An 18,259-nucleotide genomic window follows, 5' to 3' on the forward strand; every position below is an offset into this window, starting at 1 on the left:
ATACAAAAAATGTGAGTGGTTGCTTAGGCATTGGTTATGACTATCTGTCCTTGCCCCCCAAGGACAGAGCTGGCCCCTTCCGGACACCACCGGAAGCCAGCGTGGGAAACAAGTATTGGGTGAGAAAATGAGGCTGGGTCACAGACCATCACCTCTCACCCTCATGTTCCGGTGGGGCTTGCACGGCCCAAGTCCGGCTCCACGGACAAGGACGAAAAGAATGGCAAGCCCCTGGATTCCTTTAACGGAATTCCCTTCCACATCATTTGGAGGGGTAGGCACTTACCCCTCCAAGCACCAATTTAACCAATGCCTAACCGCCAACCTTACAAGTTGTGACGATTTGCTACGCAGTAGGCAAAAACCAAATGGCACCAGCCAATCACAATTTACGGCTTGCCACAGAGAAAGCTCTCTGCTGGGCCATGATTCCCTGCACTTCCGAGGGCGGCAAAAGTACCAAGAATAGCAGAAAACAAAAGACTGAGGTGACTTTTTTTTCTGTAAGGAAGTGACAAAGAAAATTTAAAAACAGACATGACAACATACTATGTGTATAACAGGATAATACCGCAGATGGGAGTCAAAATATGATCTGCCTACTATGTCTGCACTTTGGTCTACAAATACTGTAAACACCTGTTTAGTGCTATTAACATCTACCTCTGCGGAACCCATAAAATGTTTGGCTATGAAGAATTAACCTTTGGCAATGCTAATGTTTTCCTTTTATTTGCAGGTATCAAATTCTCCTTACGTGTTCAGAACGTGTTCTCATCCTTGTGTGGGCAGATCTGTGAAATTTAAATGACAACACGTTTGTCGTCTCCTACAGTCATGAGGATAGTAATGTATTGAATGAATCAATCAATTTCCTTTATTCGGTCACAGACCAGCATAAGCAAAACATCTAAATAAATAGCATAACAGTATGAATCTAAGCGAATAAATATTAAATAAATGGGAGCAAGAACCAACTGTAGAAAAAAACATATACATAGAATATTTGATTAAGCATGAATAGTGGGTGAATAAAAACTAATAAGAAGAATTTAAAAAGACCAGTTAAAACAGCTATATGGGGTGGGGCTTCAATGATACAGATCTAACAATATGGGCCTTCATTTTAGAACTGATTTGTAGCATAGACCATCCTTCTGCAAGTATCTATCATGGCAGCACAGAATCTGGCAACTGAATATGTGACTTCTGGGCTTTCGTCCTGTAGTAATGGGGAGATGTTGTGTAGTAATGTATTAAACATTTGTGGGATTGAGTACTGCATATCAGATTATTCCCCCTTTCTCTTCTGCATGACAAACATGCACTGATGCTACTGAAAAAGAAGGAAAAATCAATGCACATTAGACACATTAAGAAATGGATTTTGTGAAAGTAGCAAACAAATCCTATTTGTTACTTTTAAAATTGCACAACAACACAGTTACATTTATAGTATGCCCTTGCAGGTATCTTGTACAATGGAACACTCTCTATCTCGGATGCAAGTTGGATCTACTCCCCTTCTGGTTGGGACACCAAAATCTTTGCTGCTCCTTATCTGTGGATATATCACCCCTGCTCATAATCAAATCCTGATTCCTTGGTGCCATTGACTACTATTTTGCAGCCACCCTTTCCAAAGACAAGGTGAATAGGTGTTCTCTTCCCAGCTTCAAGGGCTCCATGGATCCTCTCAGGCTTATAACTCTGTGGGCAATCCTTAAGTGTAGTAGGTTTAGCCTTATCTCAGATGATGCGGATGTAGCTGGCGCTGTGGTCTAAACCACTGAGTCTCTTGGGCTTGCCAATCAGAAGGTTGGCGGTTCGAATCCCCGCCATGGAGTGAGCTCCCATTGCTCGGTCCCAGCTCTTGCCAACCTAGCAGTTTGAAAGCACACCGGTGCAAGTAGATAAATAGGTACCACTGCGGCGGGAAGGTAAACGGCATTTCCATGTGCTCCATTGTGGTATTTCCATTGCGCCAGAAGCAATTTAGTCATGGTGGCTACATGACCCAGAAAGCTGTCTGTGGACAAACGCCGGCTCCCTCGGCCTGAAAGCGAAATGAGCACCGCAACCCCATAGTCACCTTTGACTGGACTTAACCGTCCAGGGGTCCTTTACCTTTACTTAAATGGTTACTCATTTTCTCCCATCTTTTTCTTCTTGCTCCTCTTTTTTCTGTTTAATTTCTGTTCTTCTCCTTATCATATTTATATAAATAGATGCTGTACAACATTAAGTAGAAACCTGGAGTGTGCCAAAGCTATCAGGATGCTGTGAACACCACAGAAAATATTTTACAAAGATACAAGTTTCTCCCTAATTTTCACTCTCTGCCTGCTCACAATGGCCTGCCATGCTAATCTCGAAGATGCAAAATGAGGGCTATAAAAGTCTATGTTTGCTACGTGAGAATAACGGCAACAAGTGCCACCAAAAAACCTATTTGAGCTACTTAAATACTATCCTGGAAATTGAAATTCAGCTTTGCTTTCTATAAACGCTGTTGGTATCACAATATTTACATTGAATTTTTCACCTCTACATCCTTTAAAAGTGTTATCTTGGTTACTTCACCTGCTGTTGAAATATAGGACAACAAATCTGTTTTTAATACCATTTTATAGGGAAAATTGAAGGTCAGGAAGGCATCAAAGTGGAGGGCTGACATGTTTTATTAGTTGATTGCAAAGGTTTTTTTTATTATTGACATGACTGATGTGGCAGATGAAACATTTATAGAAGGCTCATTTAGTGTTTATTGCAGCAATAATCCTGCTACTGACATAAACCGATAAAATTAGATCCATAAGATCCATACTGTAGTTCTCCAAGTACTTCATAGTAAGGAAAATGTTTTTTGAGTTGGTGGTTATGCCTTGCATCACAGCAACACTCCTTCCTTGACAGGTGAGGTGGCAAAACATCCTTTTGATGTTCTTCTCATACTTTAAGGGTAAAGGGTTGTGCCCCTGCACTTCATCCTTGGGCAGATAAACAGGCCACAGGTTGAAGTGTTGCTAACTTCTGTCACTCTTCTGAATTGTGGTGGCATAATTCATTGCAACGTAGGCTTGCAGGGTGCTCAGGTGGCAATTTTATTATGTACGAGTTCATTCTGGATTGACGAAAACCCATAGAATGAAAACAAGTGCCGTTATTCATTTTTTTAAAAAAAAAATAATATTTATTATTTATTTTCTTTTTTCCTTTATAACAACCAAATAAAATTTTTTCATCACAGACAGTGGGACCTCAGGTTACAGACGCTTCAGGTTACAGACACCGCTAACCCAGAAATAGTACCTCAGGTTAAGAACTGTGCTTCAGGATGAGGACAGAAATCGTGTGGCGGCAGCAGGAGGCCCCATTAGCTAAAGTGGAACCTCAGGTTAAAAACACTTTCAGGTTAAGAACGGACCTCCAGAACGAATTAAGTTCTTAACCCGAGGTACCACTGTATATCTTTGCTCAAACTGAGCTTTGACTTCCTGCTGTCCCCCTGCCTGACTTCCATATGTAATCACTTTTATCTTAGCATTTCTAAATCACCCTGTTTACCTTATCTCCATACTGAAAACACTTCTAATATTTATAAACAGGTATCAAATCATAACCTAACAAAATATTTTAAATCAATCCTGCAAATGTTTTCAAGTGTTTACAATGTTCCTTCATATATTGTACAAATTTACTCCAGTCCTTTTCAAACAGTTCATCACGCTGGTTTCGGATTTTCCCTGTCAGTCTCGCCAGTTTGGCATATTCAATCATCTCCGTCTGCCATTCTTCCAACGTTGGAAGTTCCTGCTGTTTCCATTTCAAGTGCCGTCATTCATTATATGGTGAATAAGTCATTTCTAAGTAAGGTTGGGAACATAGCAAGATGCTTTGTGCAGAGCGATCATTGATCCATTTACCTCAGGATTTCAGGATTTCCCAGCCATACCAAGAGATGCCAGGGATTGATCCTGGAACCATTGCACTGTTTATCTTATATGTCTAATTCATGAAACTTATGACATTTGCAGGCAAGTCTGTGGGTCTATCGGACGTCAGAAAGAAAAATAATGGAATATAAGAATGTTAGTGAATTTAAATGAGATTGTCCCATCCGATTTCACTACAGAAGATGCTGAACAGATACTAACTGCAGACCTTTGGTATCACTGATTAGATTCGAAAAGGCCAAAGTTATTTACAACATGGGGTCTTCAATGCTGGAGTGTGACAGTTCATTTCAATGGGAAGGAATGATATGTGTGCCTTTATTTTGATGTAGTCAATCTGGAATGATGACTGAACATTTCAGAACTGATTAAGACAAAATATGAGAGCTCTGTGTGCCCAAAACGGTTGGTCAGACAATTCTGCAAAGATCAAATCGAGCTGCAAGAAAGGGGAAATGAACTTTTCCCAACTTTGATCTCTCGGTATATGTTTTCCCCCATCATATGAAGCTCAATCAAAGGACAGAGTATGAATGACCTTTGGTTTTACATCAGAATATGTTAATTGCAGAGTCGATAAGCATCATTTACAACCTTGTGCTGTTCTTTGTGATAAAAATAGATGTGGCAGGCAAAGGATCTTGTAAACAAGGAGATATCAAGCATTAGAAGCCATTGTCCAAATGTCTTTGATGTGAACTGCACTCAGAACACAACTGCCAGTGCTGTATGAAGCAAAGCTTTCATGGCATAATGCATAAATATCCTCCTCTGTTAAGAAAATTGAAAAAGTAAGGTACTGCAACTCTTTGAGGTACAGGAAACTGTTCATCAAGCTAACCAATACAGTGGTACCTCTGGATGCAGACGGGATCCGTTCCGGAGCCCCGTTTGCATCCTGAGTAGAACGTAATGTGCGGCTGCGCCTCTGCGGGTCGCGTTTCACCACTTCCGCGCATGCGCATGACATCATTTTGAGCGTCTGCGCATGCATGAGCGACAAAACCCGGAAGTAACGTGTTCTGGGGTCGCCACGGAGCGCAACCTGAAAACGCTCAACCTGAAGCATATTTAACCTGAGGTATGACTGTATATCTTCTATTACCTGGGTTGACATGACACCTATGCCATGTTTTGTGCAACATATACCAACAAAGGGAGCATCTATTCTAGGCCAAGCCTTATCACATTTCATTTCATTTCACCCCACCCCAGTGTTAGGCTGTGCAAGAAGCAAATGACAGTTAGCCGAAGTTCCTGTGAAGCAGAACTCAATGCTCTGTCATTTTCACTCATGGATTGTGAATGGTTGATGCAACTGTTTAAGGACATCGGGGTTTCTGTGAAATGTCCTATACAAGTGTATCAAGACAATAGATCCTGTTTGGCTTTGCTGAACTCAGAGAGTTGCAAGCAAAGAACCAAGTACTTGCAGATTAAGCTACATCGTGCAAGAGAGTGTATTCAGAAAGGACTCATTCAGGTGTCCTACATGGCAGGAAATGAAATCCCTGCTGATCTGTTGTCTCAGGTTGTTAACAGAGAACAACTTAAGGTTTACGTACAGAGGTTGCAATTGGGTTGAACCACAGGTGCTACAGGTTACACGGAGAGGGGGAGGATGTTAGGATATTTCCGTTCCACCTTAAAAGGGAGCAGGATGTTTGTGTCACAGGCTGCGTATTTCCTGTTCACAGGATGTTTCTGTTGTGTCTATGCTTTCGTTCTCTCTCTGTGCCTGAACATGCAAACAGGCAGTCATGTTTTTTCCTTTGTTCTGACCAATGCTGAATAAACATCTAAATAATGCCCTCCTGCGTGTATCTTTCGCTGTGCGAATTCTGCTGATAGAGCGTGCATCAGCTCTGGAATGTGGCAAGCTATTTTCTGGAGCTCGTGTCGCTAATTGCTGATACTGTATCTACGGGAGATCGATGGATCGTCCGGAGGCGACGTGGGGGCCATGATGGGCTTTATCTCCCTGGCAGTATCCCAACACCCAGCCCCTTATTAGTTTTGGTTGTGAACATGCTTATGCTAGCCCCTGTGCACTGACCACCTAGCAGTTCGAAGGCACGCCAGTGCAAGTAGATAAATAGGTACCACTCCAGTGGGAAGGTAAACGGCATTTCTGTACGCTGCTCTGGTTCGCCAGAAGCGGCTTAGTCATGCTGGCCACATGACCTGGAAGCTGTACGCCGGCGACCTCGGCCAATAAAGCGAGATGAGTGCCACAACCCCAGAGTCGGCCATGACTAGACCTAATGGTCAGGGGTCCCTTTACCTTTACCTTTACACAAGCAGAGGCTAAAAAGAATCAGCTGATATCAAAGAGGTCTCTTGGAAACCCCTGCTGTCAGTCACATCTGGCATAAGGCAGCTTGCTATGTTCTGAACATCTCACAGAGGAAAATAAGCATATGTACTTTTAATATCCTGTTTTAACAGTGATCACTGTTTCAACAATTCTTTGTAAGGAATCAGGTTGTTCAACATGGCAGCACCTACCCTCTGAAACTCCCTGTACTACTTTTGGCACCTGCAAAAACTTTTTTGTTTCAGCAAGCCCACCCAGATGTAAATCTGGCATGTGTTTTAATATGTCATTTTACTTCATAAATGAAAAAGGGGACGGGAGACTCAGCTCAACTTATTTCTAACAGTTGACTTTTATTGATCCTTTTAATGCATATTTTACATTTTATGTAAAACGCTTAAAGCTTTTTATAATTAAGCAGCATACAAATTTGGCTAAATAAAATAAACAAATCTCCCCCTCTGCAATTACATATTGCTAAGGGTTCTCCTATCCTTATAAGGCTATTTCTCTTGACTTTGTAGCAATCTGTGTTAGTCCGCTGACTGTGACAGCTTCCTCTTTTTAAAAAAAGAAATAGTGTTTAATCTCAGCATAGTACTTACTGTTCACATTTATTATGGAGTTTCTGTATTTAGTTTCTGTATAAAGCTATCTGGAATACGAGAAATGGTTATGGCGGTTGGCATCCGAGCAAAGCTGGTGTTTGTAAAGCGTGTTCTTCTTCATGGAGAGCACGTGTTGCGGTGGGGGCCGCCAGGACACTCCAAAGTTGGGGGGCGGGCTAATTGATCGTTGGCCACTGATGCAATTGGGGCTTCCCTTGTTGTTGGGAAGAAGTTAATGTTGCCATTTATTGACTGACAGCCAGAAATAGTAAAACTCCTTGCACGAGGCTAGGGCTTCCTCTTTTCGCCCGTGCCTTGGATTGCCCGTCCCCCCCCTCCCTAGAATAGGGTTGTTTGCTTTGACCTTGCTATGCCTGTCATGGGGTCGTCTGCTTTGGAGCGGGGGCCTGGTAGGAATTTTGTCCATCTGGCTGATTGGCTGGGCCATTTGGTTTTTGCCTACTGCGTAGCAAATCGTCACAACTTGTAAGGTTCGCGGTCAGGCATTGGTTTATGGTTTGGTTGGTTGAGGGGCATGGATTGGCTGTGCCTGCCCCTCTAATGCTGCTGCTGCAAGGGATTCCGTTAAAGGAATTGGGAGCTAACTATTGCTTGTCCACTCTGTCAAGGGGGCTTGGGCCATAGCAATGAGCTCCTGGTTGCATTTGGGGTGAGGGCAGGTTCCCTGCTCCGCGTAACCCCCAAGTGTATTCCCCCATTCTGACTTTCGCATCGTGCGGAATGTCAGTCTGTCCCCCATGGTGGGGGCAGATAGTCGCAACCAATGCCTACGCAACCACTCACACATTTGTATTTTAATAAAGTTGTGGCCAAAATTATGCCAAAAATCTTAAACAAAAATTTCTGTGTGATGTGTGAGTTATTGGGGTGGACCTGGGGACCTCGACACGCAAATGCACAAGCGTGAAGGCTAACACTTTTTAAAAGAAGTGTTGGCAAAATCTTTCCCAAAGGGAGTTGCTGTTGCTGCTGCTGTTATCATTTATATTATTGCACCAATCTACATGGCTCTGTGCACAGTTAAAATAAGAAATTCTACCCCAGTCTACAGTCTACAACACCCAGGGAGGTAGTGATTTGCCAGACACAGTTACTAAGTTCTATCCCTAGTAAATACAGTTGGAAAGTACCGGTATTCCAAAGCACCTCTTATTTTACATGGATGTCACTTTGATAACATTTTATAATCTACATTTAGCTCGAGGAAGCTAGAGAATCTGCTCTGTTCAAAAAAATATAATAGACTTTTTTGACACTAAGGTAAACAGAATCTACTATAAAAACATATGCTGTAATAATGTAATAGCTGTATTAACAATCCCTAACCCAACCTACCCCACAGACTTCTTGTGAAGATGAAATAAAGCGTTACTAGAATTGCACAGCCTCCTGGCAGCAAAAAGTCATATACATATCTTAACAAATTATTAATGTTTTGTGATTGTGGAATCAAAAACTCTCCTCAGTAGCCAGCAGTAGCAGAACACCCCCAAGTCAAGACTGGTTAAGAGTATTATATAAAATCACAGTCGACATTTTTTTAGATATGTGCTTTTATTTCATCTCAGACCGAACATCCGGGGTTGCTCACAACATTATGAAAGATGGGATAGAGTTATAAAGTGCCACAGGCACCAGTGTACCTCAAGAATATTGTTTCATCATGCACTGATACGTTTTCCTAATTAGCATCCATGAGTAGGAATTTGTGAAGATCTCAACTTACATCTGCTGTATAATGGGTTTTATGCAGGTTGGACCCTGATCGTATTATCGGAATTACCTCTTCCTCCACCAAGCTATTCAAATGTATTTTGTGCTAATTCTGTAACAAAGTTCATAAAGTAAAAATATATCCCACAAGGTAACCTTTGTTTTCAATGACTTTTTTTTTATAGCTATTTGCATGTTATTTCTTTGAGGGCTTCTGATTGTTAAGTTCCCAGAAATCAGTCAGGAAATTCAAATTTTAAAAAGGTGAGAGCGAGCCAATTTCATTCCTTTTGGATTTTACTTCTCTTTTGGGTATCTGAAGAGATGCTCAGAAATCATCTCTCAGGCTTATATTTTGCTGTATTGCTGGATTTTAGATGTTGTAAACTGTCTTGAAACGGTATTACCTGGAAGAACAGTCTTCAATTATTTAAAAGTAAGTAAGCCAGAGGTGGGGAACCTCAGGGTTTGGAGGCCAATTGTGGCCCTCCAATCCCACCTATCTGGCCCTCAAGACTAACCCCCTCTTCCCCAGTCACATTCCTTCTTCCAAACTTTTGGCCAGCTAAAATATCTCCTTTAACTGCCTCCTTGCTTGGCTAGATGGAGGATAGAGAAGTGTCTGCTGTACAAAGGTAAAATTTACATTCATTCCTTCATCCTTTAGCTTCTGGCCTCACTTGACACGGCTATGTGGTCCCTGGCAGTCTACCCAGCCCAGAAAGAAATGCATATAATATGATTTACAGGGTAGCTCTTTTCTTACATTGAAAAAACACCAAACCCTCAAATCTTTCAGATCTTTATGTTTCATCTATCCTATTCTCTAGCTCCAGTTTCTGATGGCTTCCTTCCCTTCCTTGCTTTTCATACCCGAGTCTGAACCAAATCAAATTATTTTTAAAAGGTCACTGCGCAACACTTTTTGCTGTGTGCTTTCATTAGCTGTCTAAACTGTATCAAGATGTCAAGGGACCCATTACAAGTGCAAAGCAGAGTTGGGTTTCAATAAATATTTTTCTTTTTTTAAAAAAAAATAATATTTATTAAAATTTCAAAAAAGTTACAAAAATCAGAAAAGAAAAAAGAAACAAAAATACAAAATACAAAATACAATAAAATAAAAACAATTAAAAACAAACCAACTTTTCCATATCTTGTCTTCCATTTACTTGTTTCCCTGACCTCCTCACACCTCCCTTTTTTGTATTCTAGTTCAATCGGTTATTTCAGCAAATCCTTTCCATTTTTACTTTTATCTTACTAATTTATCTTAATATATTGTGACTTTACATTCTCACCTATTACAATCTATTATACTTAATTCTTAATAACATTTCTGCTAAAGCCATGTAACTTCATTCCAACATCTTTCTAACATTCCTTAATTTTACAATATTTCTGTAGATAGTCTTTAAATTTCTTCTAATCTTCTTCTACCGACTCTTCTCCCTGGTCTCGGATTCTGCCAGTCATTTCCGCCAGTTCCATATAGTCCTCAATAAATATTTTTCGCAACTGTGGGTGTCTAGCCAACTGTCTCACTTTCTAAATTTTATGTCATAGACTTTGTAATGTGCATCATTGTCTATAAAATGGTTCCTGTAGCGTTCTAAACAAAGGAAAGAGGAGATCTGTCAGAAAGATGAACAGATTGCATAAACTGAACTGCAGCTATATAATTACAAGAACAGTTACAGATAGGTAGCCGTGTTGGTCTGCCATGGTCAAAACAAAATAAAAAAATTCCTTCCAGTAGCACCTTAAAGACCAACTGAGTTAGTTCTAGGTATGAGCTTTCGTGTGCATGCACACTTCTTCAGATACACGAAAGCTCATACCTAGAACTAACTCAGTTGGTCTTTAAGGTGCTACTGGAAGGAATTACAAGAACAGTCTATCGACAAAGATGCTCCTGAACTAAGGAGATTTTATTTATTTAATAGATCTTTACCCCACCTTTCACGATACACACCTAGCAAGTTGGCTTATATGCAGGAAAGCAAAATACTGTAATAATGCAACAAAAACCCTAGTTATTAAAGCTGTAGAAATCTTCTTGTGAACAGCCTTGAGACCTTTGGGTACAGGGCAGTGTATAAATTCAATTAACAGCAGCAACAACAACAACAACAACAGAAAACTTCAACATTAAACAAAACATTATAAATAAGAGCAGTGAAAAATATTTTAAAACATTTGCTAAAACAAAGTTGCATTTTGTAGTCCATTTTCAGCTGTCCAGGGCTTATCTTCTACCTTGTAATCTGCGAAAGAATGCTGTGACACCTTCACAGCAAAATCCATCATTTTGAGCAACTTCCAGGCTGCCTTTTTCGCAAAGAATTTCTCTTTGCTCATGTACAACCTTTTGAAGCTAAAAATGGCAAGCACGTACTGAGATGTTTAAATCTTGCACTGTGGCTATGACCTTAAAGCTAAAGGGACCCCTGACTGTTACGTCCAGTCGCGGACGACTCTGGGGTTGTGGCGCTCATCTCGCTTTACTGGCTGAGGGAGCCGGCGTACAGCTTCCAGGTCATGTGGCCAGCATGACTAAGCCGCTTCTGGTGAACCAGAGCAGCACACGGAAATGCTGTTTACCTTCCTGCTGGAGCCTACCTATTTATCTACTTGCACTGGCATGCTTTCGAACTGCTAGGTTGGCAGGAGCAGAGACCGAACAACGGGAGCTCACCCCATCGCGGGGATTTGAACCGCCGACCTTCTGATCGGCAAGCCCTAGGCTTTGTGGTTTAACCCACAGCACCACCCGCGCCATGGCTTTGACCTTACAGAGGCATAAATTCAGTTGGTATGCAGATTTATGGTGCATCTAGGTGCCAGCTGGTTCTAATAGATCTCTCTCCGACTGCGGTCCACCATACTGATACCAGTAGGGTGTTTGGGGTGGTGGGTAGAAATTGTGGGTGGGAACGCTGTTAGGGGCAGTTGTCTTCTTCCACCTTCCCTTGAAAAACATGTTAGCAAACAACTAGTTTCTAACTGAAGATATTATCCATCAATACAACTGAAAATGAGCTACTTATTACTATTTTTAAACGTGAATCTCAAGTCCAGCAAGAGCCCATAGTTCAGTGGTAGAGTATCTGCTTTGCATGTTGAATGTCTCAGGTTCAATCCAAGAGCTGGAAGGGCTGGGGAAAACTCCTTGGTGTGAAATCCTGGAGAGCTGCTGTGAATCAGTGTAGACCAGTGGATCCCAAAGCAGGCGATACTGCCCCCTGTGGGTCACTGGGATTACCTAGGGGAGAGCTAAGAGGCAAGGTGAAGGCAGCTGGGCACTGGGAGTGTAAATGACTATCAGACTTTGAAAAGCTGGTATCACAGGAACAACTTCATCAATTTTGTTGCATTAATTAAATAGTTTTAATTGGATTTTGAATAAGTGTGCAATTAACGGTTACTGTTTTGAGTTTTATTGTGCTATTATATTCCTTAGTGGGTTGTGCAAACCTCTATTCTGAATAATGCTGTTTATGTTGCAGCAAGGAAAATATATATTCCTTGCAAGAATATCTAGGACAACTTTGTCAAAAGCCTTCCTGAAATCAAGATATATTACATCCAGGATTATCAGAATTGTTTAGTGAATCAGATAAAGTGCATACAATAAAACAGCAGACCCATATGCTGTGTCCATCATGTATGGATGACTTACAAATGGGTGGGAGGGTTGTTGCAGGATTGTACCAGAGCAGAAGTCACGTGATGCACCATTTGTTTTAGCTCTGCAGTAAATCAGGAGGAGTGAAAGGCCTAATAGTTCAGGGAGCTGTGAAGTGCTTGGTAAAATATTTCTCTTTCGGCCTCCCTTCCTCCTAAGCCTGCCTACCTAGCAAGAGAGACCACGCTTAATAAATTTGTGGCTCCAGCTACTGAGCTTCCTGTGACACATCTCATTTAACTGATTGGCTATAAAAGAGGCTGGGAGGGAGCTGAAGAGCAAACTTTCATGTTTGCTCTAAACACTCCTCACTGTTTTGTTAGAAGGAGCTCGCTTGGTCCACATGGCACTGGGACATTCTCTTTTATCTGAGCAGCTGGAGACAGATAAGAGTGGAGACATTCCGACCTAGCCAAAGAGTCTGCCTGAATTCCTTTGACTCTTGATGCTTTCCCTTGGGATGATGCAGAGACACATGCATTTTTTTAAAGGGTGGGTGTGGTTTTACTCACCTTGGTGTGACCTCTGTGCAGCACAAATACCTGCTCCTTGTGAAGCTGAGATCCATCACGCTGAGGAACATAGCGGGAGCACGGCTAGAAGAACATGCCTCTTGCACCCAAAAGAGTTGCTTTTTTAGATTCTCAGAGGCTTTTCTGTTCTTATCCACCATTTGTCTGTACGTCCATATATTCTTTCTTTGGCTGTGCACACAGTATGCACACTTAAGGTGCATGCGCGCACACACACCAGAATTCTAGGCACTGTAGTATGCTAGGAAATGTAATTCTGTGAAGGGTTCCTTCATTGCTGGAAGTGAGATTACAGGGAACCAGGCAGAGGGTCTTCTCAGAAGTGGTGACTGCCCTGTGAACACCCTCCTGTCAGGTGTTAAGGAAATAAACAACTATCCGACTTTTAGAAGTCATCTGAAGGCAGCCCTTGTATAGGGAAGTTTGTAATGTTTGGTGTTTTGCTGTGTTTGATAGTTTGCATTTGCTGGGAGCTGCCCAGGGTGGCTGGGGCAACCCAGTCAAATGGGAGGCGTATTATTATCATTATAGTGTCCAGAATACTTTGAGGGAAAGGATGTATTTTGAATGTGCATTAAAGTGTGTACACAGGCTTAGTCATAAACCCAGGGAGCTGACAAATACTCAGTGAGACCATTGATACATCTTGCTCTGTATTGTGTACATTGAGTCGCAGTGACTCTCCAAGGTTTCAGGCAGGAATATTTCCTTTTTTTTTTTTTTTTTTTTTAAATAATTTTTATTGGGTTTTTACATTTTATAACAACAGACACACACACAAAGACAAAGACAAACAAACACACAAATACAATTACATACCCTAAGTTTCTTTACCCACTTTCATTGACTTCCCCCCACCCCCTCCTCTTACATCCCCATTCCAAAGTTAATTCAGCAAGTTCTTACCTAACCTCTTAAAGATATTCACATTGCTTTTGAAAATTAAAATCTTTTGTTTATCTGTATTCAACTATCCAATTCTCTTATAATCATTAATTTCTTTTTTTTTTTTAAGGTCGATCTAACTTCCCCTTCACAAATTTTCCCTTTATTATATTAATTATAGGTCGCATTGTCCAAGTAAAACAAAACATAACATTTTATAATTCTATTCTCTCCCCCCCCTGCCCCGGTTTCTGTCCCTTCCTAGACAAATGTCCAGAAAACAAACAAAAAATATTTCTAGCCCGGATTCCTCACGTCCGAGGCATCTGATTCTCTGTCAGTCCCTCTCTGCCAGCTATATTGGTAGTCCTCTTTGATGGTCCTAAGACCCCGAAGGAGTTCAGTCAGAGTCAGATCATATTTTCTTTCATTCAGAATGTTGAAGAGTGTTTGCTGCGAAAGACCATCTAGTTTTCCATACTCAAGAGAAAAGTCCCAATCATATTGCTTTGTTCTTTCTAGTTTTAATATTCCAAGTACTCCAGGGGCTTCTCTCTTCTTCTTTCTCATCTTTCGCAGGTCTGTAATCCAGAGGTCTTCTTGCTCATACTCTGACGCTGCAGATTTCTGGTTGATATTTTCCACTTGTAGTATCTGAACTCCTTCTTTTTTCTCTGTCAATTCCAAAGGCATCTCTTCCTGCTCAGCTGCAGAATTTTTATCGTACATCTCCTTTGTGCATTCAGCAGAGTTGTTTGTTTCAGGATTCAAGGTCATAAAAACTTTACTCAGAGCCATACTCTGCTCCTGCAGGATTCCCACGAGAAAAAACATTTTTTCTATCTCCGCCAGTAATTTTCCCTCTGCAGCCATTGTAATGTCACTAATTCCCCCTAGGGGGCTTTCAGTTATTTAATAGTCCTTTTCCAATAATCTGTTACTTTGTTATTATCAATACTTTGTTTCCAATCGCCTCAGTCCAAATGTATCAACTTTAATTCCAAGAGTTATTAAATAGCAAAATTCTTTACTTTGTCCGCCCGTTTGACAGCTTCTTTGACAGCTGTCAAACTCCTTTCACTTCTTCCTCCGGGACCCAAATAGGACACTCCCGGGTTTTTTGGGGGGGATACACACAAAGTTCCAAATTCCCTTTCTCTCCAGCACAAAAATCTTGTTCTATCAAATTTGTGAGAAACTTTTAAATCCTCAAAACAGTATTCATTCCGCCTTAATTCTCCGTTCCTTGCTTTGAAACGTCTATAAGTAGAGGGGGTGCGGACTTCCCTTTAACACATCCCCCGATCGTGCCGAATTCACAGGATAAAATTTTTAAAGTCCAAATTCCACTACTCACGGGTCCTTTGTTATCCAGTCCAAATTTGGGAAGAAAGTCAGCGCTCTCCGGCCATGGCTTGCGGCTTCACTCTACTGAGGTAGCGGTCTACTCTCAGCACCACGCCACTCTCCGTACCCTCTCCGCAGCCTTTAAAAAGGCTCTTCGTGGGTCGGGGAGGGCGCTTAAGGTGCCCACCGAGTCACCAAGTCCGCAGGCTTCCGCGCCTGCGGTTTCTGAGGGTCCCCGTGTCGCCGGCACGGCAAGACCCGTCCTCAGCAGAGCCGATTCCCTCCGGAGCTCGGAGGGAATCCGCCATTAGCCGTTCGCGCTAACCCGGAAGTCCAGGCAGGAATATTTCCCAATCTGAACCTGGGGGTGCTGAGGATTGAATCTGACACTTTTTGCATGCAAAGCCCACCCACTGAATCACAGCCTTTCCCTTGAAAATTAAAGTTAATTACCCTCCTCTCCTTTCTGGGGCACATTAGAAGATGGTAAAACAAAGGTAAAGGACCCCTGGATAGTTAAGTCCAGTCAAAGGTGACTATGGAGTTGCGGCGCTCATTTTGCTTTCAGGCTGAGGGAACAGGCATTTGTCCACAGTTTTCCGGGTCATGTGGCCAGCAGGACTAAACCGCTACTGGTGCACAGAGGACCATGACAAGTGCCAGAGCACATGGAAACGCCATTTACCTTCCCGCCGCAGTGGTACCTATTTATCTACTTGCACTGGCATGCTTTCAAACTGCTAGGTTGGCAGGAGCAGGGACAGAGCAGCGGGAACTCACCCCATTGCGGGGCTTCAAACTGCCAACCTTCCAATCAGCAAGAGGCTCAGTGGTTTAGACCACAGCGCTAGCCACCCGTGTCCCATATTAGAAGAAGCAACAAGATTTATCATGCTTCCTCATTACTTCACACATAAATACCAATTGGAATGTAGAGAAATGAAGGGGATACCAGCCAAAAAGAAATGGGGTGCAAGTACATTTGAATGTTTATTACTGTGATTTAAAAATAAACGCTGAGACGAAAATGCAAGCCTCTGGACCCTGGCAAAAGCTCCCCAAAGAAAAATTCAAAACACAGACTCTGTAAAAGGGCAGGAGTGCAGACAAGTGGACAGAGCTGGCAAATACACCTGAGTGGAAGTGCAAGGGGCAAAAGACATGGAATAGTGTTAAACTGGGTAAACCTGCTGCAATTTGTTTAATGGAAATAAAGAGAGGCAGGTTCTATGGAGGCTTCCATCACTATGGAGAAGGTATGCCTGTTGCTAGAAAAGCAACTGTGTCCAACACACATACTGACCACAACGGGAGCTCTGCCCCAGCTCCTGCCAACCTAACAGTTTGAAAGCACGCCAGTGCAAGTAGATAAATAGGTACCACTGTGGTGGGAAGGTAAACAGCATTTCCGTGTGCTCTGGTTTCCTTCACAGTGTTCTGTTGCACCAGAAGTGCTTTAGTCCTGCTGGCCACCTGACCTGGAAAGCTGTCTGTGGACAAACGCCGGCTCCCTTGGCCTGAAAGTGAGATGAGCGCCGCAACCCCATAGTCGCCTTGAACTAGACTTAACCATCCAGGGATCCTTTACCTTTTTACCTTTTTTACTGACCACACCCTTGCTTAAGCTTGATTTTTTTCAAATCCAGAACACTATCTTGTGTTGAATACTAACTACAGTACATACTTTCGCTTTTTTGGTCATCTCCAATCTACTTCCCCCCCCCCCCAGGCAGAGTGTTACTCAAGAGGTATTGAAGGGAAATGTTTTAAAATTGACCAATGATGATTATAAATAGATAAAAGAGGATTTTGATAAAAGACTTATTTTGAGGACAAGTTATAATAATGTATAAAAGTCATAGCAGAAACTGCTACTTGTACAGGCGATGGGCAGGGAGAAGGGATGTATGAATTTTGAAACAATAGTTGGAAAAGTTATCGTAGTGGGAGCAGCAATGGAGGGAGTAAAAAAGGAGGAACATCTGGTGGGTGGGAAATCAGCTTTTAAATTTGTATTAAATTTGCATTAATTTGTATCAATCTGGAGATGATTTGTTAAAAATTATGGAAAATCAAGAAAAATAATTGGCAAAAAAAGTAGTAGTCTCCAATCCATTTGATATAAACACAAGCTTCTGACATGGACTGGGTCTACAAATTAAACAATATGCTGCAAGTATAGGTACCTTTGTCCCAATCCAAAGGCATGCAGTGCCTGATCTTGTGAGTTTCCATTCAGGAACTGTGCACTTTCCAACCGGGTATTGATCCCCTTGTAGAGAAAGTTGTGGCACTTAGCATTTACCTAACATGCTAGGAAGGGTACAGGGCAATTTCCAGTTTTTCTACTGTCCAGGATTTTGTTTGGGTACACATGCGTGTTTGTGGACAAGAGTTCCACTCGAAATTAAGGAATGTTAGAAGGATGTTGGAATGAAGTTATGTGGTTTTAGCAGAAATGTTATAAAGGATTAAGTAAAAATAGACTGTTAATTGGTGAAAGGAGGGAAAGTAAAGTTAGATTGTATCAAGATAAATTATAGGACAAAAACTGGGAAAGATGGAAAGGATTTGCTGAAATAGCTAACTGAACTAGAATACAAAAAAGGGAGGTGTGAGGAGGTCAAGGAAACAAGCAAATGAAAGATAAGTTATGGGAATGTTCGTTGTGTTTTTTAATTGTTTCTATTTTTCTGGGTTTTCTTTTTCCTTTTTGTGATGCGTTGTCTTGTTTTTGCTTAATTTGGTGTTTTCTCTTTTTTCTTTTTGTAACCCTTAAAACTTTAATAAATATTGCTTAAAAAAAAAAAAGAGTTCCACTCGAGCTCCTGCAAGCCAGGTTTGAGAGGTTCCTGGGCAAGGATCCTCAGGGTATCAACCTGGCGGACCCCTTCAGCAGGTGGTGGGTGGGTGGGCAGGTCACCAGTTCAGATAGTATTAAATTAGGCTGCAATACTTTCCTGGGAGGAAGCCCCATTGAAAATGGTAGGACCAATTTCCACATTAGGGATACTCTTGAGGCACAGTATCTCTTTATGAGGTAACAATATTTTTTCTTCTTCTTCTAAACAAGTGAGCCTATTCTTTCCCCATGAGGCTGTTATAGTGAGTATCCCTTGCATTCTCTTCCTCCCTCCCCCGGGGACAAAATATATTGTTTTGAGTGCTCATAAAAGGATATATCCTCACAG

The sequence above is a fragment of the Podarcis erhardii genome, assembly GCF_964252035.2.
Source record: "Podarcis erhardii genome assembly, chromosome: 11".
In the NCBI taxonomy this organism is placed as follows: Eukaryota; Metazoa; Chordata; class Lepidosauria; order Squamata; family Lacertidae; genus Podarcis; species Podarcis erhardii.